Source organism: Pan paniscus, chromosome 7 (assembly GCF_029289425.2).
Source record: "Pan paniscus chromosome 7, NHGRI_mPanPan1-v2.0_pri, whole genome shotgun sequence".
Taxonomy (NCBI): domain Eukaryota; kingdom Metazoa; phylum Chordata; class Mammalia; order Primates; family Hominidae; genus Pan; species Pan paniscus.
The window spans coordinates 144,790,426-144,806,266 of NC_073256.2; the positions used below are offsets into that span (position 1 = coordinate 144,790,426).

The 15,841-nt window shown below is 41.3% G+C and overlaps 1 long non-coding RNA gene across 1 annotated transcript in view; it reads right to left on the reverse strand.

The window, feature by feature from the left end:
* LOC130541777 (uncharacterized) overlaps positions 1-15,841 on the reverse strand; it is a 181,034-nt gene that overhangs the window by 98,325 nt on the left and 66,868 nt on the right. The window lies entirely within an intron of this gene.

The window sequence follows — 15,841 nt, forward strand, 5'->3', positions numbered from 1 at the left end:
TTATAATGAGATGATATCAGTGATCTGAGCTCTGAACAAATTTATTCTTCTCTTCCTGGGTACATACCTGAATTATATTATTTCCCAATCTCCTTAGAGTTAAAATATAGTGACGTGACTTTTGAGACATGTGACTTCCAGGTCTGGCCCTGGAATCTCCAACACGGGCTTCTTCAAGCCCCTTTGCCCTTTTGGCTAGCTGAGATTAAAATCACCATAGCAATCTTAGAAGCAGATGTTAAAGATGACTTAGTTCTGTCAGCCTAGGTCCCTCAATGAGCACATGGAGCAGAATCACCCAACAACATATTCAGCCATCTTCAGAACTGTTAAATTGAACAAGAAAGAAATTTCTGATAAGCGTGAGCCTTTATGTATGTGGAATTTATTTGTTATATCAGTTAGGGTTACTTGAAGTAATACAACTCTTCCCAGTGATCCTCAACTAGAAAACAATTTGGAGGGCATGTTAGAATCTCATGGGAAAAGGGGCAGTTGGAAAAATCTTCCAAAGTATAATCACTGTCTTATGTACTTTACAATAAACGCAGAAATTTAAAGACATATTTGACTAGATGAAAGGATTTGTGTAGGTATGGAACACACACATTCACCCACATGTGTGGACATAGAAGGCAGATACAACAAAAATTACAGTTCATCACCAATAGTGGCAGAGGATGGGTTTCGAGCCACTTCCTTTCAAACCAACCACAACGTCATAAGTGATCACCATCATTCTAGTTCCTGTGAAGAAGAGAGAGCTGTGGAAAAAATGCTTTATGCCCTCAAAAGAGACAGCACAAAATTTCAGTTTAAAAGGCTTGCCTCCTATGTGATTCACTAGCAATGAAACCTTGGAAAAATTATTTCACCCCTCTTTTCCTTCATTTGTTAAAAGAAAGTGTTTAAATTTGCAACTCGGCATTGTTTTAATGTTATATGATTCAATTTATATAAAGGGTCTTGTGGAGAGGACATAAAAGTACATCAAGGATTATAGCCAAATGTTTCTTATGCTGGAACAGAGTTAGGTACAAAGGGTTATAGAAACATAGCCTGCCAGGTTGAATAGTAAAGAGGAGGGACAGAGAAGACTTGTAGTAGGAAATAATCCCTGATTCCAGGGCCAAATGTGAGATTCAAATAATGGAGGCCCTAGCAATTCCGAGGTGATCAGGTGGACTTTCCTGGATGTTCTGGGTCTTGACCTGATTGCTGAAAAATGAATACAAATTCAGAGAAGAAGAAAGCTAGTATGAGACTACCAAATGATCATCAGACATTTCTTGAACACCAATTAAATTGCTAGGTATGCTAAAGTTTGCAAAACTGGTATAGACACCAAGAGGGAGGTATCAACAGAGACTCCCCAAGAGCTAAGAGGAAACCACCTTGGACTGGAAGTCAAGAGCCAAAATTCTAGACTCTACTCTGTAATTAACTACCTATTTGAATTTGGAAAAATCACCATCAACTTTCCCAGCCTCGTTCTCTGCATCGGGGAAATGAAGGCGTCGTCCAAATGATTACAAGCTTCTTTTCCTGCTCTTATTGCATGATTCCACTTCCACAGCCCTCCAGCATTTTTTAGCAGCTGCATCGCTCCATAGAGCCTGCAGAGGGCACTAGACTGGGAATTAGAAAACCTGATTTCCCTTCCAGCTCCACCTCTGACCAATTGCCTGACCCTGGTCAAATTGCTTAACCTCTCCCTATCTCAGCTCCCTATCCATAAAACAGAGGGACGAATAAACTCTCCTCCTACCACTAAGAGGTGTAGCCAGAGTTAATACCCTCATCGTCCTTTGAGCTCAGCAGATGAAAGGCACTGAGAAAAGTACAAAGAATTTTTATGTGCTATTGACTTTATTTTATTTTATGTGGGGGAGGGAGCCGGCCCCAGCTGGAAAGCTGCTTTCTCTGAATCAAAGGGCAGGAACCCAGCAAGTTTCTCAGGACTGGGGCCTTAGACTGGGCTGTGTATACAGACAGTGCCAGCCAACCCCACAGTTCAGTTTCCTTTAACCTGGCGCTCCAGGCAATAACTGTGCAACTCTGCAATTTAACAATGTGTTCTTTGTCCCACAACTGTTCTCGTTTCTCAACTGCCCAGGTAATATGTTTGGGCCTGTAGGAAGAGTCAAATAGTTAATAAGGGAAGGGTTTGGCATGCCCTACGTAAGTTCTACCAGCAAGTCCCAACAAGAAGGCATTCTGTGTCTCCTGATTCCTGACCTACCCCCAAAATGTACAAATGTACAAGGAATGAGCCCATTTCCCAGCAGGCTGTAATACCAGTTTGGCCTATATCAATGCATTGGTGAGCTGTGTTTTGTTTATGGTTTTATGCCATCTATTTTCCCATGGATATTATGTTTTCTAAAGAGCCCTTAAGTTTACGTCAGCTTTTAAAGCTACCAGCAGCACCATTTCAGTTCATATTAAGCCCTTAATATGGTATGAATAGGAGAGCTATTAGACTAAAGAGCCATAATCACTCCTGAGGAAAACATCCATCACCAACCTTTATGTGGTCCCTGAACTTCTAAAAGATGTCATCTCTCTGGGGTGTATCTGGTGAGAGCTTTCTCTGGGAGATGCCAAAAAGCCAATGCATTAGATGAAGCTTAGAAGGGCATTTTCTAACCATTACAAATTGCCTAGTCTAGCATCTCAATTTCATCTACGTGATGAGCCTTAATTAAATTTGTTGGGGTTTGATCCTTTATCCCCAGATGTGGCGCTGACAGAGATTGCTTACATAAATAATGTGTGCTCCAAGTGCTTGCCAGGCTCCTGGCTCAGCTGGGACAGCTGTAGCTTTTTGAATGTCATTCCCAAGATATCCTGCAGGTGTTCAGCTTCCCCTGTTCTACTCTGGGAAGAGAGCCGTGGGCAAGATCAGCCCAGAAGACACTAGTGCATCTTGACAGGGCATTCCCACTGGACAGGTGCACTACCTGCAGACACCTCCAACAGTGAAAGCACCCCCCCGGCTGCAAGTATGGTCTCGCCAAACGGAAGGCATTTCTTGCATGAGTCTTGAATCTGATATTCTTTAATAAGACTTTCTCTAAAACTGTATACACACACGCACCTGAAAACGTTATCAGGCTTTTACTTATTTGACAGTAATATTCCAGGAAATGGTCCAAGTAGCAAAATCTTCTCTCAGTGGCTTTCTCGTTCCTCATGTCTGACTTGCTTTCCTGCTGTCTACTGGAGCCAACAAGAGAGGCATTCTCACTCTGGAAGTTGTTAGTTCATTACAGCCCAGGTTGATCTCATCTGGCTCTGGTTGGGGGTTTTATTCTGAAGATTGGCTGGTAAAAGCCTCCACAAAGTCTTAGCTAGAACATTCATAGCCCTGTGTTGACTTCCGCCTCAACCCTGGCTTGAACTTAGCTGACGGCCCTATCAGTTTGCTCAAAGGAGCTTTTTTGCTGCAGGCAACAGAAAGGAGTGGAAAGAACACACTCATTGGAACCCAGGAGATCCAGGCTCGCCTCTGGCTCTAGGACTTGCTCATCATGTGATATCAGATACATGACTTCATCGCTGAGTCTCAGTTTCCTTATCTATGAACCGGGGATACTCATACCTTCTTCACAGGACAAGAGAGGCACATACAAGTTCATATATGTCCCTCTATTTCAAGTGATTCTCCCACATCAGAACCAGTTTGGCTTCCCCGGCCTGGTCTTCTTTCAAAGGATGCACAAGGCCATTTACAACTGGCCTGAGGAACAGAAGAAAAACTTTGGCAAAGCCGTTGCAGAAAAAACAAGGATGAGACACAAAAGCAATTTTTATTCTTTTTCTGGTTGAAATCCAATCAAGGAGAAGAGTGCTCCTTTGATTCTGTATGCTACTATTATGCCCAAAGCTGAGAAACTAGTGTTTGCCCAACACATTAGAGTTCACGTGACGAGCCCATATCTATGATGGTGTTTGATACCCAGGCTTGATTAGTAAGACTAAAAAAATTGCCACCACTGCACAAGTGAGGACAGTAAACCTCAAAGGAGTCAAATAACAGCCTGAAGTTTATGTACGTTTAAATGGTGGATCAAAGAAACAAGGCTAGTCTATGAATCCAAATCCGGGGTGCCTTCTCCTCTTTTATTGCCTCTCTTGCTCCCATTGGCCTGCGGGCATTCATTATATACTTCAGTTTGTTAAATGTTAGGAAGAAAATCTAAAAAGTAAATTGCTAACACAAAGCAAACAAATGAAAATTCCAAATTGATAGCCTGTTTTCTAGCACAAAAACGACATTATGTCATATAAAAAAGCTGACACCACCTGCATTGCTAGTTCCTCTATCACCCCTTCTTTCTGACCCTCTCTTTAGACATAAAAAGGGCTGGTCATTTTTAAATGATCCCATGATCCCTGGACTCTTTGACTTCTCAAGGCTTTGACTCGTGCTTCCTGGAATGTCCTTCATTCCTTTCAGGCTGGTACATTCCAAGTCTCCCTTCAGCACACAGCCTACATGTGAAGAACACGATCGCAGCCCTCCAGCAAGGCCGGGTGAAAAGAACCACTGCCTTAGAATCCTGCAGATGCAACTTTGGTAAGAGCCCTTAGTCCTAGGTTTGGGACCCTGCGAAGATTGCTTTACTTTTCTGAGAATCAAGGGAAAAGTATACTGTCCCTCCAGCAGTGATGGAAGATTAAACAAGAACATATATAACAACAGCACAGCATTGCTACTCAGTACCACTCAAGAATTGCTACTCTACTTCCCCTCCTTCCTGCTTCCTCTGTTCTCCAGAAAAATCCTATATGCCCACCAATTATAGTGCTAATCACACCGTATTGCAATCATCTGTGTCCTTTTCACTAGACTGCTAGTAAGTTCCTCAGTGACATGAAAACAGACATTTTTATCTCCATGCCCCAGAACTCAGCTGGACATTCATTAGGCATTCAATACATGGTGAATGAAGAGGCCATATAAGAGCAGGAAGTTATACAGAAAATGTTTCCCTTTCTTTGCCTAGGAAAAAAGTATGTTATCTCTGATTTCTTTAAACCAGCTTTGTCTGAACTTTTTGAACTTCAGGTGGCTTTAAATGTTGGTTCTAACTGGACGGCTCAAGCCAGCACGGATATCTCCATCAGGAATTTCCCATCCACATTCCACAAGCATCTGTGTCTGTGCACAAAGTTGGAGGGTAAATATCTGAGTAGAGTTCCTCCTTCCTGGATCTGCCAGCCCAGCATGCATACGGCTCAACAATTCTAAAGCTGGGCCAAGAATCCACACATTATAAAACTGACATGAAAATAGGCACTAGCCAGATGGAATGGAAATCAAGCAGCAGATCTAAGGGAAGCAGGGAATGGAACCAAAGAACAGTTCTCTGCCTCTCACCCCTTTGTGTCCATCTTGTGAAAATCTAAGTTCATTTGAGATCATTAAAGGGTGGGTGACCACAAAGCCATGAATTATTTACCCTCTCTTTACATCAGTTTCCTCATCAATGAAATGCAGGAATAATATTCTCCATAAAATAGGGATATTATGTGGTGGCAATATCCTCACCCCATCAAATATTTATTTGGATTAGGCTTTCCCTGTGCAGATCCAGCCTTGAGTGACATCTACCCTAATCGCAAAATAACTCTGAGAACATTTCATGAGTACCATTAGGCACCATTGCCTCCTGCGTAACCCCATGAATAGGACCATTGCATCATGTCACTGTTTCTTACCCCACTATGTGGGGCTGTTTTCTTCTATCCTAAAATAAGATGTTGCAGGATAAAGATGCACCCTCTATTTAATGACTGAAAAATGCTGGGATTCTTTCTAGGACAGCAGCATTCCGGGGACAGGGGCCTTGAGGAATAGAGGGACTTGTTATAAACTCTAGAATGCCAATTTCAGAAAAGGTGTGTGGCATAAGTGTTTCTATGGTTTAGAAGAATACTTGGTGAATTATGGAGTATGAATTAGAGGAGGGAGACAGTGGTTGCTGAGAGATTAATTAAAAAGTTTTTCTATAGATCAGAATGAGAGATGATAGGATCCTGATTTAGGCCACTAGCAAAAGGGGGAAAAAGGAGAGTGAAATATGTATACTTTGAGTGTAAAAGCTGCATGGTTTGGGGACCAAATTTACAAATGGGAATACAGTAGAAAGGGAAAAGAAGCAAAATAGCTTATCTTAACACAATTAAATATATTCCAAGCCTCCTTTCCCTAAGAAGCCAGGATAAACTCACCTATTTGTGACAAATGTTTTGTCAAGATAATATTTGTTCAATAAGATTTCCTTCTTAAGATATTTTATCCTTTAACTCACCCCCAGAAGAACAGAATTAAATAGTAAAAGTGATTTGGTCATTAAACAAGAGGGTTAGACTGATCACACCAGCTCTTGAAAGTCATTTCTGTAGTTAATCACATAAGAACGTTGACTCCTTAGAATGGTTGAAATGGTAGTATTCCACTCAGAAAAGCCTAATCTAACCCTGGAGCACCAAGGTTACGATCCTGAGGCCAAGGTTTTAAATTCCAACTCACTCAGGACGAGTACTTTGTAGAGACTTCATCCCTGACCTAGGTGGGCCATCTCCAAACAGAACCTTTGGACAGTTCTGTGGTCAGCTTTTATCTTGCATTTTAGTAAAATAGAAACAGTTGTCTTATGTGTGTAGATTCAAACATTCTAGAAAAAAAGAAGAAAAAAACTGGGTTCAAAAGCATTGGAGTTGGTGTATAGAAAAAAAAAAAAGCATAAACCTCAGGATTCCTCATAAATTCCATAGGATTCTCCTAGGTAATAAGAAAAAAAAATGAAGGAGAGGGAGATTATCACTGGATATGTTTGGACACAGGGCTTTGGAAAGCTGGTCGGATTGATGTGTCAGTCAGGCTCTTAGCAGGCAATAGGAGCACACCCAAATTAGGGCTCTTTGAAGGGAACCACTGCACTCTAGCCTGAGCAACAGAGTGAGATGAAAGAAGGAAGGGAAGGGGAGGGAAGGGGAGGGGAGGGGAGGGGGAAAGGGGGAAGGGGAAGGAAGGGAAGGAAGGGGAAGGGGGAAGGGGAAGGGGGAAGGAGAAGGAAGGGGATGGGGAAGGGGAAGGGAAGGGAAGGGAAAAGAAAAGGCACTATTTACCAAGTGTGAACAGGACCCCAGGAAATCTTAAGAATATTGCAGTACCCCAGGGTTCATTATAGATTTATACATCAAGGCTAGAAGGGGAAAGTGGATAGAGTATTTACTGAAACCTGGAGTCAAAGAGGGCCCAGTGGAGAAAGGAGCCTAGAGCTCTGGTCAAGGTTACCCTGCAGGGAGGGAGCATGTGAGACATCTTTCCAACTCCACTCACCTACTCCCTTCAGTCTTCTGTTAGTGCTCACCCTTGTTTGAACCCAGGTAGACATCAGAGACATGAGAACCTGTTGATTTAGTCCATACAGGTCAGTCTCCTGGGGAATAGAGCAAGGTAGAGGAGAGTGGAAATGGCATCAGAGAACTGAATGGAAGATACACAGCTCAAATGCGTTCCTGAGAACCCTTACATTCTATGACATCCTAGTTAATGTGCACTGGGTTGTACCAAGAGCTGCGCCTATTCAGCAGCAGTTCTCAGGCTGATGTGATGGTAGACATATGCAGTGAGATTCTCAAAGAATGTTTTTGGGGTAATTCAACTGTAATAGCAGATTTCAGAATTTTGTTTATAATGCTAATGAATGGCAAAGATCCTCTATGATTTAAGGGGAATTTTGCTTTAACATCCACTACTCTACAACACATCTGTGGATTGGGGCTGGCCAGGTAGTATTGTACTCATTTTCCAGATGAGGAAACACAGCAATCTCTTTGCCCATCTTAGTTCACAAAGCTCAGTGAAAACTTGTCCCTGGGTTCTGTGCCATGAATGCCAATGGCCTAGGTCTACTTCTTAGCTTGCCTTGGGGGAAATAAATTGAAAACAATTTCTCTGAGGAGCTACTTGTAGGAAACTCATCAGCTTTAGTTTCAGATACTTGAATAAGACGCTAGTGTCTCATTCAGCAAGTCCATCTATCAGCCAACATTTTTGTAACCCTCCCTTCTGCAAGATACTTTGCTAGCAAATGAGTGGAAAGAAGAGGTGAGGAGTGTTAGGATTTGGAGACTTGGTGACACCATATCAGATAAAAATCTTGTCCTGCCCAGTGGGAATTTACAGAAAAAAGAAAGAAAAAAAGGAAAGAAAAGACACCATTTACCAAGTGAACAGGACCTCAGGAGACCTTAAGAATATTGCAGTACCCCAGGGTTCATTATAGATGTATACCTCAAGGCTAGAAGGGACAAATGGAGAGAATATTCACTGGAACCTGGAGTCAGAGAGCCAGGTAGAGAAGGAACTGAGAGCTTTGGCCAAGTTTACCCTGAAGGGAGGGAGCAGTTGATTCTAATGGAGAACTAACCCAGAGGCTCATCAACAGGAGAGTGGAAAATAAATGGTGATATATCCATATAATGAGTAGTATACAACAATAAAGGGAATAAATTACTCAGTCATGCTGCAATATGGGTAAATCTTAAAAATAAATTAAGCCAGTGAAACCAGACACAGATATATACTGTATAATTCAATTTCCATGAAATTCAAGACCAAGCAAACTAATCTCTGTTGATAGAAATTATATTAGTTATCTCTTGATGTGGAGACTGAGTTGGAAGGACCATTGAGGACACTTCCGGGATGGTGGAAATGCTTTATATTTTTGACTCAGTTGTGGTTGCATGGATATATATATATATATACCTACAAGAGAAAAATCATCAAGCGGCATCTATAAAATTGGTGCAATGCATGTTTATAAATTAGATCCTAACATTTAAAAATAGAACAGGAAATGCTACAGTGAAACATGCATAGTGATTAAAATGCTGTCCTTCCAGCAGTTTTCTTCTCCACATGAGTAATGCCCTGAGAGCCTTATGCATGTGTTTTGGGGAACTGAACTACATGGTTGTAAACAGCATGGGCTTTGCTGAGTGACAGATGTAGTTCAAATTCTAGCTCTATCACTTCTTAGATGTGTGACCTTGAGCAAGTCATATAACTTCTCTGAGCCTGAGTTTCCTCCTTGGTAAAATCTACCTCCAACATATAGTGTTGTTGTGAGAATTAAGTAATAAAATGAACGAAAGAACTTAGCCAACTTCCGGGAACACTCTATGCTCTCAATAAATATAGGCTACTGGTTATTATCATTGTTATAAATGCTGCTTTTCTGCCCTCTGCTCCACTTTACCTGCAGTGAGGACAATTCAGAGAGAGAAAAGGAGGATGGACAGAGGGAATGGAGAGTATCTGTGAATTCTCTTTTCTTTTGCTTTTCCAGCAGTTTCTTATAGGGCACGTTTGAGGCTGACTGCAGTGGAAGATGTAACTGACTGGACATCATAGGGACATGGTGCATCCTGTCCCTATGATGCACCATGCCTGGCCTGCGGGCCTTCTTAATATGCAGGGCAATGGCCAGTGCTGCTGTCCCCCTGCACGCAGACTTGTCACAGCGGCACTGTGGGGCTCTGCTGGACTCATCAGTGGCTCCCTCACCCACAGCCTTCACAACTCTGACTGGAATTCTTCGCAGAGCCAGGGCACCTAAAGGCAAAAGGTGAGGCCCCCGTGGTGTCTGCCAGCTGGTTGCTTCCATAATAGAGTATTGATCTCCACCAGAAGAGTTTCAAGCCCTGTACACCCAGCATTGGCCATTAAAGGCAGGCTTCTGCAGATGGTAAATCCATCAGCTACCAGTTTGACATTAACAAGCAATTACAATGCAGTCCCTGTGTTAGCTCCACTAGGGGATATCAGAGTGATTGCTTCAAGTGGAGAAAGATGGGGGAAAAAATTTGATCAGTCCAGAGTGCTTCTCTAGAATTCAGGCCATTGAGGGTGAGACTATATGGTGTAGCAGAATGAGCACTAGACTCTGAGTTAGGAAATAAGGGAGGCTATTACTGGTGATCTATATCCATCACTTTCCTTCTGTGAGCCTTTCTGTCTTGTTTCTAAAGCAGTGGTTCTCAAGCCTGGCTTCACATTAGAATCACCTGGGAAGATTTTCAAGCTCCCAGTACCAAAACTCTGCATCAAACCATTATATCACAAACTCTGAGGGCAAAACCAAATATCCACAGTTTTTAAGGCCCTTCAGGAGCTTTCAATTTGCAGGCATAGTTGAAAACCTTGAAAATATCTGGAGAGAGGTAGCTGAAATTAGTGATCCTTAAGGTAGTAATGCATGACTTTCAAGAACGTGAATCCCTCAGGTGCAAATCATCTGAGGATCTTGTTACAATGCAGGTTCTGACTCAGTAGTTCTGACTTAGTAGGTGAGAGATCCTGCAGTTTTATAAAAGCAACCAGTGGATAGAGCTGCTGCTGGTCCTGGGACAACATTTTGAGTAACAGGAGCAAAAAGATACCTTTTCTCTCAAAAATTTGAAAAGCCCAGTGCAGCATTGTCTAATAGAACTTTCTGCACTGAGTACAGTAGTTCACGCCTGTAATCCCAGAACTTTGGGAGGCTGAGGCAGGCAGATCACTTGAGGCCAGGAGTTCGAGACCAGCCTGGCCAATGTGACGAAACCTCGTCTCTACTAAACATACGAAAATTAGCTGGGCACAGTGGCACACACCTGTAGTCCTATTTACTCGGGAAGCTGAGGGATGAGAATTGCTTGAGCCTGTGAGGCAGAGGTTGTAGTGAAAAGAGATCATGCCACTGCACTTCAGCCTCCGTGACAGAGCAGGACTGTTTCAAAAAAAGGACTTTCTGCACTGATGGAAATTTACTATGTCTGTGTTTTCCAATATGGTAACGAGCAGCAACATGTGACTACTGAAATGTGGCTAGTGCAACTGAGGAACTGAATTTTAAATTTTTATTAAATTTTAATTATTATTAAATAATTAATAATATTAATTATTGATATCACAAGTCTAGAGGTTTTAAAACATGAAGCATATAACATGGCTAAGATGGGGTGTTCATACTATCTACCCACGAGCAGGATTACACATGCTCTTCTCCAGAAATAGGCCCCAGTCCATGGCAAGAAGTTCTCTTCCTGGCTCAAATTAAGCCCAAAGTCAATATGAACAGAGTGTGTTGACTCTGGGTGGACCATGGGAGGAAAGTGACTAGAGACGCAACTGAAGAAATAATTACTGTACTGAGCCTCCTAGAACAGGCTAAGGACCCTGAGTTTTAAAATAAGGGCAATGGCAAAGATACGGCCACACCATCATGACAGTAGAGAGAGGGAACACTTAATATTACCCAGAGCTGGCAGGGAAGACAACCAGAAGAGCAACATTTGAGCTGATTCTTTAAAAAAAAAAAAAAAAATAGAGATACACGAGAAATCCAAATTAGGATAGAATTCCAGAAGAAGGGAGTAGCATGTGCAAAAAAAAAAGGAAGCAAAAATTAGCAAAGAGAAAGTACTAAGTGTATGTCAGAGAGTAGGGAAAGTGAGGGTCTTAAGAGGCCTTGAGAAGTCCAACCTCAACTACAGACAACAAAAGACAAAACCCATGGTGACATACCTTTTCTTATTTTAATAGATAACAGACATTATTATTAAGAACATTTTAAGAGGTAGCTTCCAAACAGGGTCACTGCCTACAGTTATACAGGGGGCACACTGCCCAATTCCAAGGCAGCTGTTTGCATCAATATAATGTAAATGGCATCCCATGGAGCTGTGCAATATGCCAGCCCTACCCTCATTTCTTTCCTTTTTAAGTTTTTTCATTAAAGTTCTTTCTCTTCTGGACAAGAAAACCCTATGATAATAGAATCTTCAAACTGAAAGCATCTATAAAATGAACCCCAGATTCCTGGGGCTTTAGACTTTCGTTAACCAAATAAGATGAGGAATTATGGGTGTCTGATGTGCCAGGTACTATTCCAATACTTAAAATATATCATCCCGTATTTCTCACAGTAGAACCATGAAGTAGAGACATTACTGCATTTTCCTATGAGAAAATGGGACTGAGATGTTTAAGGTGGGATAGTATAGGTAGAAACTGTTAGAACAAACATACTCAGTCTTAACTAATTTCTAGATCCATGCTTTGTCCGCTCCTTTGTTATTCCTTGAAGATGTTAGGGGAAATTCATTAGTCCATTGCAATAATGTACAACTCCTGTGGAAATAACTTACATGCCTATGATTAGAACGCATAGGTTCAGACATCACAAAGCTTTGATGTGCCTGAAATTCTATCAATTTACGGGGCAATGCTAGTTATCTCTTGGTGATTTGTGCCTCTGTTTGGCAGTAGTCTCTGCCTTAGATCCCTTGGAAAGAGAGAAACTAATTCCTTAAAATTTTATTTGCCATCCTATCAAAATATGACTACCTAGGGGAAGAATAATTAAGTGGATCATTAACGGTGTATTTACCACATCCTGACTGGAATCATAATTATTTGCTTACCTAGATGTATACCACCCTCAGTTGTCCCACAGTAAGCTCACCCAGCTTCTCTATGTTAATTTTCAACACCATCTAAGTCTTCTTGGGTAATTTAGTCCACTACAGTAGCTTTACATATCACACACATGATAGTTATGGCCAAACCTGTATCTCCTTCCTTAATATTTCGTTATAGCATCTAACACATATATCCAGCTGGCTCTAAGACTACCACTCCTAAATGTCCTGCAGCTCCCTCTACCTTAAAATTTCCAAAACTATGTTAATTCTCTTCTCTTCTAATCTTATTTTTCCTTTTGTGTATTTTTTCTCAGTGAATCGGACCACCACCCAAATAACCTGAGTCTTCTTTGATTTTTTTCTCTTTCTCAACATCTCCAACCCCTTCTGCCCCACCTAGCCACTTCCAGTCTTATCTTTTATGGTGAGAACCAGCTTCACGTAACAGAAACTCTAAAAAAATCAATGATTTAAATAATTTGGGTATATAAATATCTCTCTCATACTAGAAGATCAGAGGTGGGAAGTCTGAGCATGATATAATGGTCATCAGGGGTCCAAGCTTCTTCATTCTGCCTCACCATCTCGCTTGCAGCTTCTGCCTAATGTTGACTTACAGTTCAAGATGGCTTCTGGAGTGCTACCGTTACATCCATGTTGTAGGCTAGAAGGAAAAGGGCAATGGCCTGAGGAGGAAGGGAGAGTTCCTGTTAACTCAGCTTCCTTTAAACAGCCTTCCCAAAAGTTTCACGTTGTATTTTTGCTGATTCTCATTGGTCACAACTTAGTGCCATGGAAGACTAGTAAATATAGTCTTTTAGCTGGATGGCCTGCTATCTTATATAAAATGAGGTTAGGTTACTAAGACAGAAAGGGAGAACAGATCTTGGGAGGCACCTAGCTGTTTTTGCCATCCCAAGTGTTGTGATCTCTACCTGCTTTCGATTTAACCTATTTGCCAGTTTCTCTGCATCCAACCATCATGGTTCAAGTTGAGGTCCAACCTCAGAGAAATAGCTACTTAAGTGATACTGGGATACTTTGTACAGAGCAAAGAAACCAGTCTTTATGCCACTTGGAATGGATTTTTCCAATTGTCCTGCCCCCACTGAAAAAAACTCTTCGTTCAGAAGAAACAATGACCAATGACGTAAGAAGGACTAATGTTTCCACCTGCCTCTCAATTTAATAGCAAGAGATTCCACATGTCAGACAGGAAAGAAGGCTAGGAAGGAAAATGAGCATTAAGATTAATAATTGATGTTAATACTGACAACAAAGACAAACAATGGTGATAAATGAAATGGCAGAACCAAGGAAATTGTTCTACTGTGATATCTTTCTTTCAAGCAGGTCAACTGTATAATTACCAAACTCAATTTCATCAGGAATTTCATCAACATCAGAGCCCCTGGGCCACCAGTCTTCAATGTTTGCTACCAGTGTGTTACTGTCTGCTTGTCATTATCTAGAGACAAAAATGGAACATTACAATGGGCTTTATGACCCTTCTGTACCTCAGCATTTCCATCCTGCTCCCTTCACCTAGCTGTACCTCATTATCTATCCCAGTGCCTGGCCTGTCATATCCCTAGAAATTATGATTGCACTAAACTAAATTAAACACAAAGACTTATTTAGCGGATTCACAATTTTTAGTTGTACTACACAGTCAAACGAGTAGACGTTCAGGTCACAAAATCTAGCCTGTCTCCCCATGAGACCACAATGCCATTGTCTGAACAGATTAAATAAAGCAGAGCATCATCTCAAACGATTTTCATGGCTCAAATCTAGGTAGCTATACTTACCAGCTGTGAGGCTTAGGCCAACCTATTAACCTTCTATTTCACTTTTCTGCTAAATGAGACAATATGGACTTGACTTCATTTTGTGAGAAATAAATAAGTAACTGGTCAAACACATTTTGTGCTTCTTAAAAAAAGGTGGTACACACACACACACACACACACACACACACAAACACCCGCTATAATACAATATTTTCAAATGACACTAGAAATATTTTAGTCAGGTCTAAAGGAACAGAAGTTAATGATAAAATGATAAACAATAAATAACAGCTACTGTTTCGTGAGAAAATTACACACATCTTACTTGACTTAAACCTCACAACAGAATTGAGCAGAAAGTTATTACCCTGAGAAAGGGGACTTAAGGTTGGCAGGATAACAAGTGGGAGAATCTAGAGGTAAAGTCATATCTATCTTATTGGAAACACTCAAGAACTTCAAATAAGCATGAGAATTTGAGCAAGACTGAAGGAGAACGTTTAAGTTCCCTTTCCAACTCATCCCAATTCTGGAATCTAATTTCTGTAACAAGTAACTATATTCCTTACTACAGAAGTAAAGATGGCCCCATGGAGAAACTGGCAGCATGGCATGATGGAAACAGAATAGAATCAGGAATTGTTTTGTACCTGTGTGTGTGTGTGACTTTGGTGTTCTGACTCAGACACATATTTGAGACGTAGAGAGGAGAGAAGAGGGTTGCCACATTATGTAACAGAAAGGAGCCCACTGCTTAAACACTTACCTTGTGCCAAACATTGCACTAGGACTTTATTACCTGCAACCCATCCTGCAAAACTGTGAAGATTTGATATGATCATTCTCATTTTATGGTTGAGAAACAAGGGTTAAGGACATTAAAAATTTACTCAATGTTTAAACATTTGCCTGTCTTATTCTAAAGCCCCTTCTCTTCACAATCCCTTTAAGAAACGGACATCCAATATTTGAGTGGCAGAGGCAAAAACATGGCCTACCAGAACCATTATGATAGCTTTACAATATGCCCACCAATTATTTGATAGTTCTCCTGCCAAATGGTGAAGGCTAATTACCCTCCTACAGAATGTGACTCACTTCTAATGAATAAAGTATGGCACAAGTAAAAGTGTGCGATTTCAGAGACTAGGTCATAAAGAACGCAGTGACTTCTTCCCTGCTCTCTCTTTCTTAGATCATTCTCTCTGGGGGAACCCAGCTGACATGTTGTGAGGACACTCAAGCAGCTTTATGGAAAAGCCCACATGGTGAGCAACTGAGGCCTCCTACCAACAGCCAACAAGAAACCGGGGCCTTTGACAACAGCCAAGTAAGTGAGCCATTTTGGAAAGTGGATCTTCCAGCCCCCATTAGGCTCCCAGATGACAACATCCCCTGCTTTCATCTTGACCACAACCTCATGAAATACCCTTATCCAGAATACCCAGTTAAGTCACACCACAATTGCTGTTTTACAAAACTGTGAGCTATGTGTTAGTTGTTTTTAAGCTATTAAGTTTTGAGGTGATCTATTGCACAATGATAAACAACTAATACAC